At 40.2% G+C, this 21,062-nt stretch overlaps 1 protein-coding gene across 1 annotated transcript in view; it reads right to left on the minus strand.

The window, feature by feature from the left end:
• Nucleotides 1-21,062, minus strand: part of CASR (calcium sensing receptor) — a 78,292-nt gene that overhangs the window by 43,219 nt on the left and 14,011 nt on the right. The window lies entirely within an intron of this gene.

Raw genomic sequence — 21,062 nt, forward strand, 5'->3', positions numbered from 1 at the left:
ATCATCACATGCGAGGGGGAGGGGAGGTTACTAAATCTGCCTATGGCTCTGCATGACTTCAGTCACAGGAGACCCTTTAAAACTTATAATCAGGCCTCCATGAGCAGAACACACTGTGGGAGAGACTGGGATAGGCAAGTGGGAAATGAGGAAGCATGAACTACAGTAAGAAACAAGTCTTTCTCTTAAGCAAATAACTATGATAAACTTTTGCTGTGAGTCCCTCCCCTCATTTCCATTGACTGCTTTTTATTTTCTGGGTTGAACTTTTCCTTGCTAAAAATGAAACAAGGCCACATGAAAGATTTTGTTCCTATCCTAAATGAAGATGACTTCCAGGGAAGGACCTGAAATCAAGATACTTCTCCATAACAAATCTTGAAGGCTTAAAAGGTTCAGTGATTCTGTGATTCCATGCTTAACTATTCTATGGCTTTGAAGCCTGCATCGTGTTGGGATGGGAAATATTGTAGCTTCTCTGTGCTCAGTGCATTTCCCCTGCAGCACGTCTACAGGCCTGCCAAATTAAGAGCTAACTTAATCATGGCATATGAAAATGGCTATGGGGGGGAGGGGGGAAGATAATAAATGGCTCTTCAGTCCAGTGGGAATAGGTATAAAAGCTACTATTAGTAAAAAGCTGAAGTTAGTGAAATTCAGACTAGAAGCTAGGCATACAGTGCTAATACTTAGGACAAGTAACTCATGGAGCAAGTCATCAAGAGTTTTCAAATGCTGAGAATCTTTTTTATGAGGATTACTTGTTATGCACTAAAAATACCTTGACAGATTTAACCTCTACCTAGGCCAATGAGGAGCTACTGTAGGGAAACACTATGACTTCTGTCACACGGGTCAGACATGATGATCATGGGGGTTCTTCTAGCACACAGGCTCAATAGTTATGCATGCTGTGTGTACCCCACGCATTTGGAAATATCTCACACATTCTTGCTCAAATGAAAGTCCAGAAGCAGCCGTCAGTAGAAGAAAACCAAAGCTCAGATCATTCTTGTGCCTCAGCAGTCAACACACTCAAAACAGCTGGGTATATGCTGCACTTCTCTGTGGCGGGTTTATTCTAAACTATTTTTTGGTCTTGGCTTGGAAAAAGTGCATTTTTATTGTCAATAGCATTTTCTTGCTAGGGATCTTTGGCTGGAGATCAAAACGTTTTTAGGTGAACAGTTTTCTACCAGGAAATGTGGAATCATACTGAAATGTCTTGTAGGAAAATATGGACTGCCATATGAAAAACTATATTTCATGTTCACATGGTCAAAGTGACTCAATCCAAAGTCAGAAACTCCCATTTTGGACAAACTTGACTGCTATATTTCTACTGTTGAGTGGGGATTTCAACACCTTCCTCAAGATCTGACAGCATGAAATGTCCAACTACTGCTGACACTGTTAGTCAGAAAACACTTTGGGACATTCCTCTGGAAAGCAACTGGGTTTATATCAAACTGCTCTAGTCAGCGTATACTGTATTGTATCACTTGTGAGCACACTGTTTTAACATCTGACTGGTATCTTTTACTGACAAGCCTTTTGACACCAGAACAATCCAAACTTTCATCAGAACCAGGACTAGTGGGTGACAGAGCAGTGCCAAAAGTCAAAGTGTGGAAAACTCCTCAAGCTTTCTGCTCCCTCTCCATGGCAGATGGACTGTGGCTTTTGCTTCATCAGTGCCCAACAGAAAAAAGAAATAGCTTGCCTCTTTCCAGCTAGGGAATGTCATCTTCATCCCACCACTTACAGATTCAAAAAAGGTATGAAAAAGCATACCAGGCATTTTCTAGGCTGATGTTCTTTCTCTCCACCTGGCTGAGGCTAAGTCTGCCAGGTCCTATGGGATGAATTCCTGAAGGTCAAAGAATCATTGCAGACAGCTGCAGATGCTTTTCATTCTGTCCTGGTTGAGAAAGAAGCCCTCCTGCTATCAGATGCCCCATGAAAATATTTGCAGTCATCTACAAAATGGATGTCTGGTCTTGTGGCAGGAAGCAAGGCATGCTGTTTGTCTGCTGCTGCAGAGGACTATATGCTGCAGCCTGCTGCCTTGGCAAACTGCTAGACTTTCTGCACACGCAGTCAGGTAGCTGATGAATGTGCCGCAAGCCTAGTGCTTCAGAAGCACCTTGAGTTCATTGCAGATGGGGAGGTCTAGCACACCATGAATGCTCTCTGCCTCTGCTCACAGCCCACTCCCTGACGGAGTTCGGAGTACAGTGGCCAGAGCAATCCTTGCTGCCTGCTCTGCCTGTCCTGTTTCCCAAGCACTCCTCAGATCAGGCAGCAAGGAGGGGTGCAGTCAAGCAAACTCTTCTAGTATTGTCAGCCTGCTCCTTGCTGTCATCTTTCCAAGTGCACCTTCCCAACACCGGATGAGCTGATAGCATGCCCAGAGAAAAAGAGTAGGCAGGAATGGCTCACTCCCCTGATCAATCACCTCACCTGGCTTGCAGCCTGCTCTTCAACTATTGCTGTGGGGGAGTAGGGACAACAGGAATTGCTCTGGGGAATGCAAATGGTCTGTGGAAGACCATGGCTGTCAAGTGAGCTCTGTCACATGATATGGACATCTCTGGTCCAGCTGGTCCCAGTGTGTGTGACACATCCCAGGGGAAGAGAATGTTCTTTGTCCTTCATCCTGCTGGTTGCACTTGCCTCCCTGCTTGTTTCATTGATCTGATACATCTGGGTAGGTATATCTCCCACCTAACCTCCATTTCTGTTTGGCACAGGCATGAAAGGCTATTTTGGGAGCTGCTGTTCTTAGAAGCTCTTGCAAGTGGAACAAAACATTCTTATACTGACTTTGGCTAGCTTCTGTGCATGTTCCAGAACTAGCAGCCACAAGAAAATCAATTACAACAGATCAAAACTGGGTGCCCTTCTAGGCAGTTCAGTAGAGACCCATGTTGTGTATGAAACTGCAGCCAAAAAGTAAGTAAAATGCTCTGCTGGGTAACAAAATGTTATTGAAAAACAGAAAGCAATACAACACCATTATTAAACTCAGTTTAAACTTGTTTAAAAAGTGTGCTGGCTTAGATACCTCTGCCCCACTGTAGGATACAGGACATATCCAAGCAGCTCAGAAAGTCAGTGAAAAATTTGTGTGTCCAGGAGAGAATTCCGGGTTAGAAAAGCTGTCATTGTTTAGATTAATTTGAATTAAAGTGAAGATCTGAAATGCTGAACAGTATGTGGCAGCAACAGGCAAGAGCTCAGGGCTGACACTTGTGGATAAAGGGAGGGAAGAGCAACCTGGAGCTCCAAGAACACAGCACAGAGGCCTCTTTCTGTAGGGAGCACTCTGCCAGCGTCTGTTAGAGAGGAAGGGGGACCAGAGGAGTGGGGCATCGATGGCATGTCAGCCGTGCTACTATGGAACATTCTTGTTAAAATATTGCTAGGTTTGAGGCTGGCATGGATAAAATATTACAAATCATGCAGTAAGCAATGGACTAAACATTCTGTGCCCAGAACATGGGCAGGCTGAGGAGTCGCCCCAGCCAGCAATGCAGCCTTCCAGGAGAAGAGGCAGGAATCCTAGGCAAAGGGCAACAGGGGAAAGAGTGGCTGAACTTTTGTTTCTTCTGTACTGGAAAGAAAAAAGCGAAGCTGATACAGTACAATGAGATGAGGGCTACCACAGGTGAGGCCTTGCAGAGGCAAAACGTTTGAAGCAGGAAGCAGTAATTTCTAGAGAAGAGCTGCAAGGAGATGGGATGGTCTGACTAATGCTATTTAGCCTAGGGCACCCCCTCACTTCCTCCCTTTCAGCTGGCAAAGAGACCTGGGGAGCTGTGTGCTCCTTCAGGGCCAAAGACAGAGGTGCCCAAGAAAGGGCTTTTCTGAGCCTGGACAAGGCATGGTACGTAGGACACCAACTTCACCAACTGCTGTGGGAAGAGGGTGAGCTCAAGACCACAGTCTGCTGATATATTACTCAGGTTTTCCCAGTTTTCTGCTTTTGGTTTAATAAGGCTTTCATTTAACTTTGGTTAAATGAAAGGTTCTTTGCCTTAGGTGGTTCTTTGCCTACAAAAAGGGAAACAGTTTTCATCATGAACAGACAGACAATGTAATTTAGTTTGCTAGGATGCTATGGAGGGCTCTGAGCTGATGTTACTGAATATTTAGGAACCACTCTTTGCCACTAGAGAGTACGTGGTTGAAGTGTTACATGTAGAAAAAGTAAATCTGTGTTCTTATTTCTCCTTTCTCATAGTAGACAAAGTTGAAAGGCAACAGCTCTTAACTGGTAAAGGTGGGTGTATTTTAAAACAGTACTTCTAGAAATCAGTTCTACAAGATTTCATTCAAGAGTACTAAAAGGGATTAGACAACAAAAGCAAAATTATTCATTCATGGTATAGGGTAATATTTGGTATGCCTCTGAATAATTTGGAACTAGTCGTTTTCAGGGAGGATACACAGAATTGAACTAATATCACAGGTGCTGTCTTGAACAGGATAGGCTGTGCATATATAACTTGCATCCCTGAGGAAGAAAGTGAGGGACAGATTTACAAAGATACACTGGCACAAAAAGATGCAGATGCCTGGTAAGATACCCAGGAAAAGTAAAACTAGATGCATGTCCAGCTCCTTGTAAATCTCACTGTGTCAAAATTTTCAGCTCTGCATACTTAAATACCTTCTACACCAAGTATCTCCAGCTCATTTAAGACTCAATTCTCCCAGGTATTTTCAAGTGCTCTCCATGCCTGAGACTGAAAACATCTGAAGATACCAATTTTCTGATGAATAGCTTGCTGCTACTACCAAGAGCTAACATCCTCCAATACCATCTTGGTCCTCTTTTCTTTAATCGGATTAAGATTATGGGCCTCTTCCTTATTAAAGGAAAGCTTTATGCAGCCAAAGATTGAATTATCTGCTAATGCATGCCTTAGGACATCAAAACTCAGCAAAATACAGGTGGAAATTGTACTGCTAATAGAACAAATTACTGTGCTCATGCAGTTTTCAGCTAATAAATTTAAAAGATTAAATTAACAAGCAACTGAATTAACAAGGAAGCTTGTTATCTGTTACTATTTTCTTTCCTTTGCAAATATTTTTACATTTAAAACATTATGTAGTGTTAGCTTGTCAATATTTTGATTATAAGCTCTTCAAATGCAGAAACCCTTTGTTCTGTTCATTTATTTGGCGAATATAATTCCATGAGATTTCTTCTGTCAGAGAAATCTCAGAAAATCAGTATTTCAATTTTGGGGCACTGCCCTATTTTTTAATTTCCTTCCCACTTTTTTAGTATTCTTTAATTAGGCTTTTTGGTTTGTTTTGTTTTGTAACTGCCAGACCTTTAGACTTTGAACTGTCTTGGAAGTGGAAGCAAAGTATCAGCCATCTCACCTAACCTCCAATGGACGAACTCCAGGAAAAGGGGGAGACAAAGGGCCACTATTGTCATGGCAGACACAGTACCTGAAGGAGGAGAGAAAGTATTCTAGAGCAGGCACAGGCATTAAAAGGATTACAGCAATCCTTGCAACAATTGCAGATTTGCTAGTTGAATGAATGTTTCAGTTATCAGAAGCCATGCAGAAAAGTCAGATATGTTTAATAAAACTGTTTTTTTCTAGCTGAATGTCATGTTCATGACATACATTATTTACGAAGTACTTCTTACTCAAATAGTAACAAACCACAGTTTCAAACAGCAGCTCCTCCAGTTCACACAGTAACTGAGTTGGAAAGGATCTTGAGGGGTTATGCAATCCGCCCCTCAGCCCAAGAGGGGCTCAACAATACCTGTACTGTTCCTGACATACGTTGTTTAAAGTCTTCCAGTGAGGGAGATCTGCCAAATTCCCAGGGCAATCTGTTCCAATGCATCTATGCTCTAAAAGATGCAACTGTTCCCTCACATCTAACTTGAATGTTCTTTGTTGCAACTTAAGCCTATTTCTTCTCATTCTATCTATCATAGATTAATTTCTTTCTCTTCATAATAATCTTATTTGGAATTTGAATTCTGTTATCAGTTCCCTCCCTTTTCCTCTTATTTTAGACCAAGCAATCTAAATTCATTTAATCTTTTTTTCACAAACAACACTTTCTTGAATTCAGATTATTCTTGCTTCTTTCCTCTGGACTCTCTCCAGTGTGTCTCTGTATTTAGTGTAGAACAGTGCCCAAAAATGAACACAGTGTTCTTGTTGAGCCCTTACCAGCACTGAGCAGAGTGGTAGGATTACTTCGTATGTCTTGCAAGCTACAGCCCTGTTTATACATCTCAGCATGGCACTTGTCTTCTTTGGAACAGCCTGACGTTGTTGACTTGTGTTCAGCTGATGATCTACCATAAGTTAAAGTTGAACATGTTTATATCCACAAGGCCATGAAACTTCACAAGAAATTCTCATCTTTCAAAAGCTTTTTACTCCCATTCAGATCAAATTAGAATTTGCTCAACTTCTTGTGATCAACTTGAATACCATAAGACTGCCAACAAGAACCCACATGCTTAAGATCAGCTTTCAGGATCTTTTTACAGAAGGGAGTTGGCAAGACTCCTGGCCTCAGCCATGTCTTGTGGCAACAGGGCTTTTCCTGTCCCACAGACCCTGAAGGACCCCAGGCTCCCACACGGCTAGTTCAAAAGGGCTGTCTTGCCCTGGGAGGCCTGGATGACCCACAGCCAGCGCAGCCTGCAGGTGAGGCTGCCCCAGAGCTGTGGTGTCAGGCAGTCTGGAGGAGACGAGCCGGCTGCCTGCCCACCAGTGTCCTGCTGGACACGAAGCAAGAGCCCATGAAAACGCCAGCTGTGTTTCAGCAAAGCGTTGGGCCTACCAGGAGGTTTCCACAGAGCTGCTTGCTTTTTATAAATCACTGTTTTCTTATGAAATGCTCTTTTGTCAGAAAATCCTCAGGCACTTCCTGTTCAGCCTTTGCTTGTTGAAGTCTTCAAGTTTCTGTATCTTTATAAAAGGTCCAGTGTAGCTCAGCCAAGAGTCATGTGTCTGATACAATAATTACTGCCTGGAGAGCTGTGTGATGTGTTATGCAGGTGTCAGACTAGATATTCATTAAGATTTTTGTAATGTTAAGTGTTGGACTCATTAAGCTTTACTCAATGAATAGAAAGTCATTAAAATGATGCTAGACCTTGAAATTCCCTATTAATGCAAGGTATACAATTAAATCACAGTAAGATTGAAGCCATAAGCAGCACACCTGCCCCCAACAGACAAGTAAGAGATTCAGGTAGAAGAAAAATCACAGAGGGGGTGTATGTGGCGAAGTCTGTGCCTGATCTCATTGCTCAAGACAACTTAAAGAGGGCATTTCTGTGTAGAAATAGACAATGGACACAGGACACAAGCCTTCGCAGACAATTTTAGACTCTGAGGTGCTAAACAGATTCTAATTCTGAGGTTCCATGACAGTGTGAGAAAAAGTGAATTGTTCACGTACATCACCAAAGCCTTCTTGCACCTATTTGGTCAAAATGACAGATCAGCGCATCAAAGATGCAATCAAAACCAGACTACTAGTGTGCTCAAAGAGAAGAGCTGTGTTTGGACTTAGTCTGTGGAAGTAAACTTTTATGTCTTCAAAGAAGACACATTAGCTAAAAATTACTATAGAGCACTTGTTTCCAATGCAGAAAGGAACTAGTCTTACCTCCAAAAGAACAAGAAGATTTTTACCTGAAAAAATAGCATGATTTGCAAATGGAATATCAGCATCAGAAAAGTTTGGGGAGTTCAGAGACAAGAGTGCAAAGCAAAATTCAGATCTAGAATAATGATTTGATTTTATAAACACTACCACCACATTTGGTTTCAAGTTAAATCCAAAACATGGTTGCTAGAGCTTCTCCTGAGAAGGAGACTTCAGAAAATCATCAAGACTATCAGCATGGGATCTCCATGGCAATATTTCCATGCTCTGCTGTTAGGTTAAGGGGATGTTCTCTGCACTAGATGGAATTCTGCTGGCAGGAATCAGGATGATAATATTCTATTATGTTACAGAAAACAAATGTTAAAAAAGATACTTCGCAGTCACACTTGTCATCAAAAAAGTTAAGAGGAGGCCAAAAATATTTCATACAAATCAGCCATGATACTGAAGAAGCTGCTGAAGCTTCTAAAAGACAAGCTCTGGCCAGGTCAAATGAAGAAAGCCATTGGGAAAAACAGCCCCCAGAAGGAAAGTAGGCCTAGAACGTGTTAAAGTTGGCCATAAAAAACTTAAATAGTTGTCCTAGAGTAACATTCTCAGTTCTCCAAGATAAACTAAATATAAAAAATATAGAGTAAACCAGACAATTGTATCAGATTTAGTTTTGCTATATCTGATATGCCCAACATTGTAAAGTTTGTCCATGGGTCAGCATCTGCTGGGCAGATTTACGCAGTCTTCATAGCTATAACATTCTTTTCATGTATTACCATATAATTAGTCCTCCTTTAACTCTCAGCTAATGTACTGGTGTGAAAATAACAAAGTACCTACTAAAAAAAGGTGTGGAGTCACACTCATCTGTCTTTACTACTACTAAATTGCAGATTGGCAGAATCTGCCATATGCTTATGCAATCACTGTTGGTATTTTGTTTAAGAGAACAATTTGAGAATAAGAAAGCTTGAACTGTTCAAGATTGAAGTCAGAGCTACTGGGGAACTACAGATATGGAAATAGGCAGCCAGGACAAAATGGAATGCTTTGTTTCATGGAGTCTCAAACAAATCTGGTGGCAGCAACAACATTCAAAAAAGCATCAGTTCCTGACTTTTGCACAAACAGGCAAAAAATCCAGACTCGTTCAACTCTTCAGGCAGCATTTACCAGGTACAGATTTAGTGAGAGATTACAAGGCCTCTGATCTCCCTGGTATTTCAGCACTGGCTCATAAAATGGACACAACCCCCACACCAAGCAACACAGCTGGGATTGCATGGCTTTATAGCAACTGCCTTTCAATCAGGACTGCATCTGACTTTGGGATTCACATGACACTTTTGAAATAACTTGCATTCAACCAGTAGCATGTGTATCACAGCTCAAAATCCCTCATCAGTGTAATTTCATCCCAGGAACTGACATCACGCTGTGGAAAAAATTCTGTGTTTGGCAATGCTGGGAAGCAAAACAGAAGTGGTAGAAGAAATATCTTAGAGATTAATTGAATGCTCTCAGCTAACAGCATTAACTGTTAGCACATGCTGGGCTATAGGTGGTTTCTGAACAGTGAGTACTTGATGGAAATGTATGCGGAGGGTGACCGATGACTTTGGAGCCATTTCTACACATGCATGGCTGAAAACCTATTGGCCACACTTCTGTAAAATAGCCAGATAAGTAACTCTAGGGGCCTCATGGGCATAACTGATTTCTTCCCTCTGAAAGATAACAGTTTGCTACAATAAGAGCTAAAGCTCATTTCTGCAAGAGAAACCACAAGGCTGTGGAACAACCTCCAAAGAGATTCAGACAATGCCAGAACGTCTCACCTTCCCATTCACGTGCCTTCTCCAGAATAAATGTAGCAAAAGTGCACGTGTAGGTAGGTAAAAAAGAGATTACTGAAATGTGTCAAGATGTTAAAACATCTTACCAACCAAAGCATTCTGCTGTGGTCACCAGAAAAATGACTAGAGAAGAAACGACATGTGACAAATTCATTATATTCCTTAATAAACTGCTAAGAAACGCTTAGGAGCTACAGCACCATGCATGCACCACAGGAGGGCTTTGAGGGTTCCAGGGAGTTCCAGACACACAGCAGCCCATCTGTAGCTTTCTGGAAAGCGACCATAAGTCAACCAGTGATTGTCTACTCTAATTTATGCTGGGAGATGCATTAGACCCACAAGCGATCTCAGATTTAGAGAATTCAGGAATCCATCTAATCTTCATTTTAAAGCTGTTCTGTTTTGCCTCTACGTTCCTGACTCTGATCTCCTTCTCTTGCCATGTCATGGTTTACTAACTTTGTTGTTTCCTATCTCTGTCTTCTGTTGAAAACCTACCATCTTGTCAGTTATTTAAAGTGGACGAAAAGATATCTTAGACATAATACCAGTCTAAGGCTCCCTGATAATATCAATGAATTTTCTCTTCATTTTGGGGGAGATTAGGACCCTTAAGAGTGGCTATGAAATAGGAGGTGAAATATTTTACCAAGGTACCATTTTTTTGAGTGATATAGTATCTCTAACTTTTCAGTCTTCTAAAGATAGTCCCACAAACCATGCTAAATAGGGTGCATTCCAGTGACAGTTCATTTACCCCACCCGATATTTTTGGAAGGTGACTAGACCCTCCTGGATAGATGGAGGAAGAAAGCCTGGGGAGTGCTCTGCAGGATGAGGACACCATACATCCTTTTGGGAATGTGAATACTCCGTTTGGATGTTCTTTGCAAAGTTTGATTAGTTCAGACTTTGCCTGCAGGTGAAACAGAGAGGCATTCAACCTGTGTGCCTTTCAGGGTACCTTACATTCCTGCATATTACATATACATTCCTGCATCTCAAGCAAGCCTTTTCTCCTACATCTATTACAGAAGCTTTGCCAGCAAGCGACACCCAACTGAATTGCTCTTAATTTCTAATTTTCAGGATTAATATTTTTTCTAGAGATGGCCTGAGAGAAAGTGGGGAGTTGTGGGGGAGATGCCAAAGTAGTCTGTTGTCTATAAGAAGTTAACATTATATAACTTAGTGCAATGCTACTCTAAAGAGATCTCTCATGCCTTCTGACTGGTCAGCATAAGCTATTCTCGTTAGCAGGCTGAAGGCGATAGGACACGAAATAGTAGAATAAGAACACCCAGGAGGAGTGGAGGAAAAGCCAGGTGGAGGAAAAGCAGAAGTATCTTTCTGTATTTTTCTGAGTGAAGCAACCAGCTTTTGATCATTCTTTTACAAAATAGCAGGAGCAAATAAGCTCAGATCCTATAAATAAAAATGAGAAGAATCTGTGTTGTATCAGCAAAATTCTTTCTAAAACTCTCTATGATATATCAGTGTTAGTTATGGGCCACTAGAAAAGTCAATCTGCCTGTGAAGTGCAGCTTTGCTATAAAGTAGGATAACAGTTCTGATAGCAACTTGGTATGGTGTTGTGGAAAGTGATGTTCTCCCAGCGTTGGCAAGTGGAAGGGTCTTTGACGTGACAAATGCTTCTTTCCCCTGGCTGGACAGCCATGTAAAAATCACTTTATTTGTCTGGGTCTTGGTTTCCCAACTTGTAATAGCAGCCAGTAATCATTTCAGAAATTTGTTGAGATTATGCTTCACCCATGTCAACAGAACTGAGTATCAATTGAATCAAAGTTGATTAAAATTTTTCTCTAGTAAAAAAATACAGATTGGAGAGTTGAACATTTCCCTCAATTTGACTCTGTCAAATTGCTTGCCAGGGAAAAAATGTATTTTGCTTAGTAATTTCCTTTAATTTTACTTGATTAAAAAAAAAAATCCTGAGTCTGAAACAAAATACTTTATTTGATCTTTTTTCTGCAGAATCCTCAGTGAACCAAACAATGAGGACGAGTCTAATTCTGAGCCAATTTCAACATAAATCCAATTCAGAAAAACACTTAAGTACATGCCCAACTTTATTGAGACTTGATTTTAATGAAATTTAGTAGAGTCTAAAAGCTTAGCGTGTACTTTAGTGGTTTGCTGAATCAGAGGCTAGACTAGCTCCTGGCTGGCTGCTTCATTCTAATTTATACTCCTATTGGAAACAAATAAACACTTTCTTTGTATTGGATGGTTTATTTTTACATTAAGTCTAGCATGACTTATTAATAAATCCCTTTGGATCTTTTTTGTTATCTTTTTTCTACCCTTTCTTTTACATTTCTAGTACTATATTGTCCCAAGATGTCTTTTTTCCCCCTATTTTCCTACTGCCTATTTTCTCTTGTCTATAATTTTCTAAACTGAATAATTATTGTTCCTTCTCCAGCTTTCTTCTCTCTCCTTCTTTCATTCTAATACAAAAACCTCTTTCCTGTTTTTCATATTTCTCTTATCTGCATACTATATGTAACCTCTCCCTGTTAGTCCCTGAAAAAGGCAGCATAAATGGGGAGCTAAGAGTCCCTCAGAAAAAAAAAAGAGGTTCAATGTGAAGGGAGTCTCAGTAAGATCATGAGAAATGGCAGACTCTAGCAAGGATAGAAGTTCTGTTGAGCCCATAAAATTCACTAAACACACACTGGCGGAAGGCAGAGAAGAAAACCAAGAGTAGTAGAAACGCAGGCATGAGCGGAGGAGAGTGACTGACACAAAGCAGGGATATGTCCCACTCTCACCCTATGGGAAGAAAACAGCAGGTTTTGCTGACTCTTCCTTGCAGAACTGGCTTGTGCAAGCACGTCTCATGAGGGCAGAAGCACAAGGTGGAACACAAGACTACACGCTATATATTGAGCATTTAACGGGTCCAATGACCTTTATCTGCCTATGCAATGCACTGGAAGATTAATGTGATGTGGAAGGACATGTTTATCAGTTACGATTATTTATATTATTCACCTAAGAAAAGCTGGCTAGCTGCCTTTCCCTGCAGAAGTTGTCAGTAAGATATTATCACAGACCCATGACATACTTTCAGTACAGGTAGTAGCACTTCCAAAGGAGCAGGTGTGCCAGTACCCAGCATAGCTCTCCCTAATTACTCCAGCTGCCTTTTTCAGGGATTCACCACACTATTTAAAACTCTTGCACGAAGCAAACTTTCCATGATTATTCATAGAAGATGGGGAGGACAAGTTCAAATGTTTCTTCAATAATCCCACTCAGATTTTTCATCACATTCCTTGTAAATCCTATGGACGCATGTTTTCTGCTCTGTAAGGTATGAGGACAACAGGAATTGTCATCTAGATTCAAATCAGCAGTCCATTTGGTTTGAGACCCTGACTCCAGCAGGACCCAGTGAAATCTTCTTCAAAAACATTCTGCTAGACAATTATAAAGTAAGTATCTCATGGGGAACATTTCCAGCTCCATTAGTTAGCAGTTAGTTAATGTCCTAAGCAAACAGTTTTGTGAAAATCAGCCCTAGTTTAATAAAAGCCAGTCCTTGAACAAAATAATGAACACCTTAACTTTATCCAAGCTCATTTCTCTCCAGAACTGGAGGAAATAGTACATGCAGCATTTAAATATCTACACACATTCCTGCAAATAAAAGTATATCCCTGAATGATATTCCCCTATTGGAAGTCCCCCATCACTCTCCCCAGGTGACAGTCACCTAAGACATCACAATATAACCTGTGATTTTTTATTGCACCACTGTTGGAGGGTACCAGTAACTCTGAAGAGTCATCAAAATAGATCATGAGCCTTCACCTCAGCTTTTTCCTGCAAATTCTGGCAGTTTAGCTCAAAATGCTATGAAAATGAGATTAAACTAAATGGGCTAGATTTGGCACTGAAACGGAATAGGAGCATGGTTCTTGCTGTGGAGAATGCAGAAGTGAAGAATATGCTCATGTAGGGGTAACATCTTAAACCGCTGCAGCTAGATCCAGAGGAACTTGTCCAATCATGCTTAAGTGTGGGTTTCCTTTGACTACATTTATCTCAACAGATCTGTTATGATGATTTTAAAACAAAAAAGACTAGGAATTGTACCTTTCTCACTTCCAGATTTATTCAGGTGGAGAATTAAGTATTACATCTGATTCTACTTTCATATTCTGCAAGAAGTTCCATACAATTTAGCTGGTAACTGAGGTATTGCTCAGTGTGAGTAAAAACAACAGAACTGAGATGAAGGCAGGCACAAGGAAAGGATAAGGACAAAGAGCTGTTCACCTTCTAAAATAATGTTTAATGCATTCTGAGCAAAAGACTTTATCCATTCTTTCCATTGTACAAAAACGCAATGCAGAAAAGTGTGTGTGCTAATTTTCTTTCAGCACACAGAAACTTCTGTGCTTAAAACAATACATGACAGAAAATTACCATCCTATCTGTCAGAGCTCCTCTCTGGAGCAGGAGATCCCAGGTTTGCCTTTCATGAGTCTAGTTGTTAGGCTTCCTCTTCTTTGTCTTTCCAAATGTAGCCTTTTTCCCCCTTGTACGGACACTTACAACATAAGTTTTCCAGTTCATAATTTAAGAAAGATTGGTGAGAGTTATCAGAACTTCAGAGCAGGATAGATGACTATCTTCTGTATCATTTCTATAACCAGCACAAAAAATTCACAGCAGCTTGGGAAAAGAAGCAAGTATGGGGGTGGGGGGTTGTGTCATGGAAAGAGCTGAGAAACACCTGGCTTTATTGCACAAGTTGGCACAGTAAGAATAACCTGAAGGATCTCAACTGGAAAGGAAGCTTGGCTGCTGGAGTACAATTATCCCCCAATGGAGTGGAATCGCCCAGGAGCACTACAGACCTGGGGGCAGGCTGGGGTGGGGAGGGAGCCCTTGACCAGCAAGGAAGAAGTTAATATAAGAACCCACAGAAGATACATGGAAGCTTTCACCTTTCTGCCCTTTTTGCCAAGTCGTTCAGAAATCAGAAGAGATTGTGGGCAATGAACTGTGAGCTGGTACTCTGGCCAAGAGACTGGTCCTGGACCAAAGCAGCTACATAGGCCTAAGGTAATTAGGATTATCAGAGAGAGGAGAGCAGAGACCCCTAAGCACAGTGGCTGACAGAACAGACCCTTGTCTGAAACTTCAGTGCATTCTGCTAACACTCACTTCCTTTGTGCACTGCCACATTATTTGACCACAGTGTGGCAACCCTAGTTAATACATGGTGCTTTTTCAAATAGTATCTTTTTCATAGACTTTTTTCCCCCCTCATTCTGAAGGTGATCTTTCTGGAACACAAAAACACCTGGGGTCACACTCCAGTAAGCCCCAGCCACCTCACCTGCCTGCCAACTTTGCAGCTATACGCGCTTCATCTCCGGGACGACGGTGTGACTTTTGGAGGCTCCATGCCTCATTTAGCCCTGGTAATGGCCTAATTGGGTTGGAAAAATGCAGGAGCAGGAGCGTGATAAAAAACAGCTCTGCTGTGCTTATTTAAGCTAGTGGAAAAAAGAAAAGAAAAGAATAGAATAGAAAAGAAAAAAAAAACATTTCCTGCCTTGACTAGATATTTATGTGTGTATCTTTGTTTATAATGGGGAATTATGCTGACTGGTTGGGTTGCTGTCAGGACTAATACAGCAAATGAATGAAATGCCAGGACAGGAGCAAACTTCGATGGGTTTCACTTCCTGCAATGGTTTCCACAGGAATGAGCCCCCCCCCAGTGTATGACTCCACTCCTGAGTGGTTCTCAGTAGTGGCAGAGTTAATGGGTGATTTCATTAGCTATGCAGGAGGGGAACCAAGGAAATTCTAGTGACAAGAGTCACTATTCAAGACACAGGCCCATTTGGCAGCTCATGTCATAAATCAAATATTCTTTCACCTTTCTTAGCCCTGACTTTCCCCTCACCTGGAAGGATTTTTGCTCATTACAGAAGGAAAAGCATTCTGCCCTCTCTTGACCTCCTCCTATTTTTCCTGACAGCCCATAAATCCCCAAAAGAAGGAAATGTTATCTCTGCCCTCCAGAAACTTGAGGAAAAGAACTGGAGGGAGACAAGAGGCAGTCCATTTTTAAGTTTCAAAAGGCGAGAACCCTTTCTTTTAGGGATCTGTTTCTCCAGCAAGGACATGAGAGCAAGACCGGGGATGAATCAGATTCCCTTTCATTGAAACACAAAGCTGAAGTGTTTTTCACTGTGGAAAAGGGCAGCTTTTCCTTCTGTTGGTCCTTTTATTGTGGGCTTCCATTGTCCCCAACAAGATCCCGGATATTTAACTGGCTTTTTGTTCCTCTCTTTTCTCTCTGAGGGGGATAAATTCAATATCTCAAAATGGGACCTTCTTAAGCTGAAACAAAGATGGTTCACATAGCTCCCAAGTAACAAAAGTGAGTAGGAAAGCTATACTAGCTACTGTGTATAGGCCAACCTATATCCATTTTACCTCTCTGCGTTGGGGACTGGTACAAAATATATTGTCCTATGCTTTGTTCATGTGAATATTAAAACTTCCAGATAGGGAAATTTTGCCGATTCAATTGCCAGTAGACCCTACTATAAATCAGAACACATCTTTGTTGGAGACATTCTTAAAATCTAGATGATTTTTGGTTCTCTTATTTACAGCAGAGCCCTATAAACAGTTCCACTGGCATGAAAGCAGGCGCAGTTAACACAGCATGGACCAAGAATGAGCAGCCAGTGTGAAGAAAAAAAGAATCCAAGGATTCTCAAGCAACCCCTCCTGCTTCCTTTGGGAATCTCAGTGGAATTGTTCCTAATCACTTTTTACTCATGTTTTTTGTCTGCTTCTTACTACAATTTCCTTGCTAACTTGAAATAAATTGTGTCAGCAGGGATGCACTCTTGCTAAGAGATATTAGCTGTACCTTGCAAGTGGCCAGTACCAGAAGTTTTGCAGAGTTTTCCAGAGCACTAGTGATAAAACAGAAGTTTCCCCATGGAAGCTAGAATAGCTCAGACACAGACACATTTCTGATGGACTAGAAGATTTAACCACTTGCCTTGAACTAGCAATTGCCCAGCTACCAATAATTGTGATATGGTTATATTTACCATATGCAAGCAGAATGTGGCATCAACCAGTAATAGAAGATTGGTTGCAAAATGAATACTGCTGCTTTAAACAGGTCAACTGTCCAAAGTTTAAAACAACTATCAGTCCAACTGACTGGTAGCACAAAGTCAAATGGGAAATGTAGAATAAAGTGTTAAGCCTACCCAATCACAGGCCAAAAATGCACTTTAAGCATGAAAATATTTATACTAAGTCAGAAACCGTCTGGGCTTAAAGATAGTCATAAAGCATATTAAAAATCTCTTATCTGCAGTATGGAAGAAAGGGGAGGTAAATGGTAAGGAACATAATTTATAAGTTACTATATGCAGGGAACTTATGAGGGAAGTTAACAAAATCAAGGAAATACTAATAGTTAAGTGAGGGAGGGACAAAAAAGAGATATTTTTATACATATTAGAAAAAACTTGAGACTGGCCATAAGCCCATTGCTATACGAGATGATAAAACCGTAAATGGCAATATAGAAAAGGCAGAAATATCCAATAAACATTTTGTCCTTTGCACAACATTTTGTCCTTGGAGTGAAGCAGGAGAATGTATCATCCCATATTACGTCAGCATAACAAAATTCACTGTAGGTAATAAAGGGAGATGTGAGACAAGATCTGCTAAAATTAAATGTTTTCAAATCAACAGGCCTGGAGTCTTACATAAACTCAATGAGGAGTTCTACGAACCATTAGTGTTGATACTGAACAACTCATGGAAAACTGGGAAAATTCCAAAGGGTCAGAGAACTGCAAATGTATTTCAGTATGAAATATCTATTAAAGAATATTAAAGAAGAAAGGTCCAGAAAATTACAAGCAGATTACCCCAATATCAATTGGGGTACAATAATGAAATGAGTTAAGTCAGTCAGCATTCTTTCAAAAAATAACTGAGGCTAAAATATAACCAATGTGAATCATCTTGCCAAATAAACTCACTGTTCTTTTTTGAGAACTGACTTGATAAAGGCAACTGTGGAAATATAGTACAACATGACTTCGCCAGGGCATATGACCTGACATATTTAAAAATTGCAATTAATAGCGAGATTCAAAACCGATTTACTGACAGATCTCAAAGATTTTGTTAAAAGGGATGATATCAATGAGTGGGGTCATTTCTAGAGAGATCACTCAGAGATCAGTCTTATTCTGGAGCTGTTCAATATTTTTTAATTGGTCATCTACATAGTAGTATGAAATAGTAGGTTTTGGTAAAAACTGAAGAGAACACAAAGGCTAGCAGTGAAGAAAACAGGTTTCATGTATAAATGATCAGTAGTGTTGAAATATATGAAACTGCAAGTCTCCCACGGGGACCAGTGGTTGCCTAGATTGTCCTCAACATACTCATGTTCCTAGTAGCTCTGCACTGAGATGAATTCTATAATCAAATCTCATATTTCAAGGCTTCTGTTGATAGCCTGCAGGAGGTAGAGAACAGTTCTTCTTTCTGATGCCCAATTTACCAGAATATTGTAGGATGTTTGAGGGAAGACAAAGCTTCATTGATAGGCGGCAGCTAGAAATGGGCCTTGGAAAAGTTGCACCAATGTCCTGCTAGGACACAAAGAATCTTTTTTCTTAAGTATGTGTGTTGGTCTATCTTGCTCACATGCTGAGGGTCAAATTTAAAGTCAGATATGGAATTGGGGAGGAATTTTCCATCCCATGAAGACTGGCGAGAATCCCGAGCGCAGCTAACTCACTGTTTTCTCTTCTTATCTCTCTAGTCTAGCACAGAGAGATGCAAGCAACAGAAACTTAAACCCACAGATTTGATAGATTTACAAGATCTTCAAAAATAAGGCATACTTCTTTAGGGGATACAATGACAGCATGACTCAAAGAGACATTAGTATTTAAGTAAAGAATAAGGAGTAGATAGTATTTTGGTAAAGGAAGGGTATATGCAATGTTATATGTCTCATGCTAACTTCACTGCAGGCTTCTTGGGGCATTATGCAAGCTTCATGCTTCATTTTTGAAAGCCAACCTGTGTATAAAGTGTGCACAAATGTGTCACTGTCATAAAATGAGAACACTATGACACTGGACTTAATTGCAGATTCTAAAGTCTGGTTGTTGAGGAATTAATTCAATTCACAGAGGAGCTGTCACATTTCAGCTGCTTAGGCATTCCTCTTAAACTGTCTCAAAAATTACCAGAAAAATATCTGTAAAAGTTGCTGCTAGTTATAACTACTGTAGCTACTTCTGATGTTGACATATCAACTTACTGACAAAAGAAGTGTTTCCTATAGTGTCAGCATTGTAAAAGTTGAAGTCTAGGTCACACGCATACTTGTCTCAAGCATAATCAAAAAACCCCGATAAGTACCAGATCCAGAGTCCTTGTGCTGTGGGTGCTACTGCAGTGAAGCAGAACAAGTCCAGCTTGATTTTCAGATAGTAGGCTAAACCTGCAGTGTTAGCAATGGTGCGATACTTTGTTTTGACTTACAAACCAAATAGAGCAAAGACGAAGCCTCCAAAGAAGAATAAATATAGATGAGCAAGAGGTCATTTCACTGACAGTTCACTTTTATGACAGCTACCCATGCTGATAATGGGAAGTGCGAACACTGCACCTTAAAGCTGATTCTGTAACCCTCCTGAGGCTTCTCACTAAAGTAATGTAGTATTTTCTCTTCTTTTTTTAACAGTACAGATTCAATATTTGGAACATGTCCTTGTTAAACCCAAGTCTACCAGATCTGAAGCCAGCTAAAGAAGCAAATATATGATACAAAGAGAAGGGAATAGTCTTAAAATTAATCTACCAACAGAAAAAAATGGTCATATTATCTCCCTTCCCATTATTGAGAAGGGAAACCTGAGATGTACCACAAAAATGCACTTGAGTAAGTCTGGATTTTTGTAAGCTAAAAAACTCCATGAAAATACCAGATAGGTAGTAAAAAAAAATACCATCACAACAGTAAAGGCAACAAACATTTAGAAATTGACTGGGGGCAGGAAATTTTAGTCAAATTGTTCAACCTGTTCTTTGTTTTTCATTGATTATGTCTGGCAACATTGACAAAAAGCCTTACTCAAAGACACAGCACAATCGTCTCCTCAAATTGAAACTGTCAAGGAAGACTGCTCCTAAATCTTCAGAAGATACTGTATTTGTCTCTCCTGATATTTGCAAAGTTAAGGGAAACAATTTCAAACAAAGCAAAATGCCCCCCATTGGTCCTTCTGCAAAGAAGGAAGGAGAACACAAAGCTAACATTAGCATTTATAACCTCTTTCTGACCTCAACCCATTAGCAGGGAAAACACTACTAAGAAAACTGTAGTAAGAAGTACTACAGTGAACAACCACATCAGTAAGGTTTCCAGTGCTCACTGTATATGTTTTATTTCTTGCCTGCTTTATTTCTTGCTCAGTCATGTACTGTCTGTGTAATGTTGAATGCACCAAAAGAAATTTCTGCTTCCCAAGCGAGTAAATGGAGAGAGTAAGAATTAGCTCTGACTGCTCCTATGGAGAATGCCAAAATTGAGTCATTTTTCCTCAGTAAAATAAAGGAACAGAACATTATTATATATAAAATTATGATAATGATACTGCATACTTTTCTCATAGCTTCTCTCTAAGGATCCAAGAGTTCTCAACAAACATTATTAAATTAAGTCTCGCCACCACACTCCTGGAAGACAAACAGTTCTTCCCTACTATTTGCAAGAGGGAGGATATAAAACAGCTAACGCTTATATATCTAATTAAAAAAAAAAAGCATTCATGATTTTATTTGTAAATGTTTATTTAATTTCCCAAAAGTGAAATCAGGAAAAGTGTACTGTTTCATGCCAGACTCTCTCCAACTCTTCAGCTCTTTGAAGCCTTAAAACACCGAGCCTATAAATTCAATGTCTGTGTCTGGAGACTCAGCACTAATAGCTCCGTCTGGAACATCAGTATCAAGGGACAATAAGTGCCTTCAGAGTTTGGAGGAAGTCAGCAAAGGGGTTTTCTGGAGAGACATTATTTTAGAGAGATTAATAAAAGAGGAATATTATGAAAGCATGGTATTTTGATTATCAGCATCCTCTCTCCAGCAGAAATCATTGCTGGTCATCTCAGAGCAAGACACTCTGTGCTGGGATAATTAACCTCCCACTGCAGGTCCCACCCTCATCTTCAACAGTTGTAAGTTGTTTAAGCAGTGAAGCAAAAGGACTTCATATTTCTACCAAGAAGTGTCATCATTATCTATGAATATTTTTACTGTTATGACTATTCATCATCACTTTTTTAAAAAATCACTTTTGTAAGCCTGCTATATTATTAGGCAGGCAAATTTTTCTAGTGCTCGAGTTTTCCACCATATATATTAACATTGAGTTTTGACATACATATTAACACTATGCAGGATGTTTCTCAA

The sequence above is a fragment of the Dromaius novaehollandiae genome, chromosome 1, assembly GCF_036370855.1.
Source record: "Dromaius novaehollandiae isolate bDroNov1 chromosome 1, bDroNov1.hap1, whole genome shotgun sequence".
Classification (NCBI taxonomy): domain Eukaryota; kingdom Metazoa; phylum Chordata; class Aves; order Casuariiformes; family Dromaiidae; genus Dromaius; species Dromaius novaehollandiae.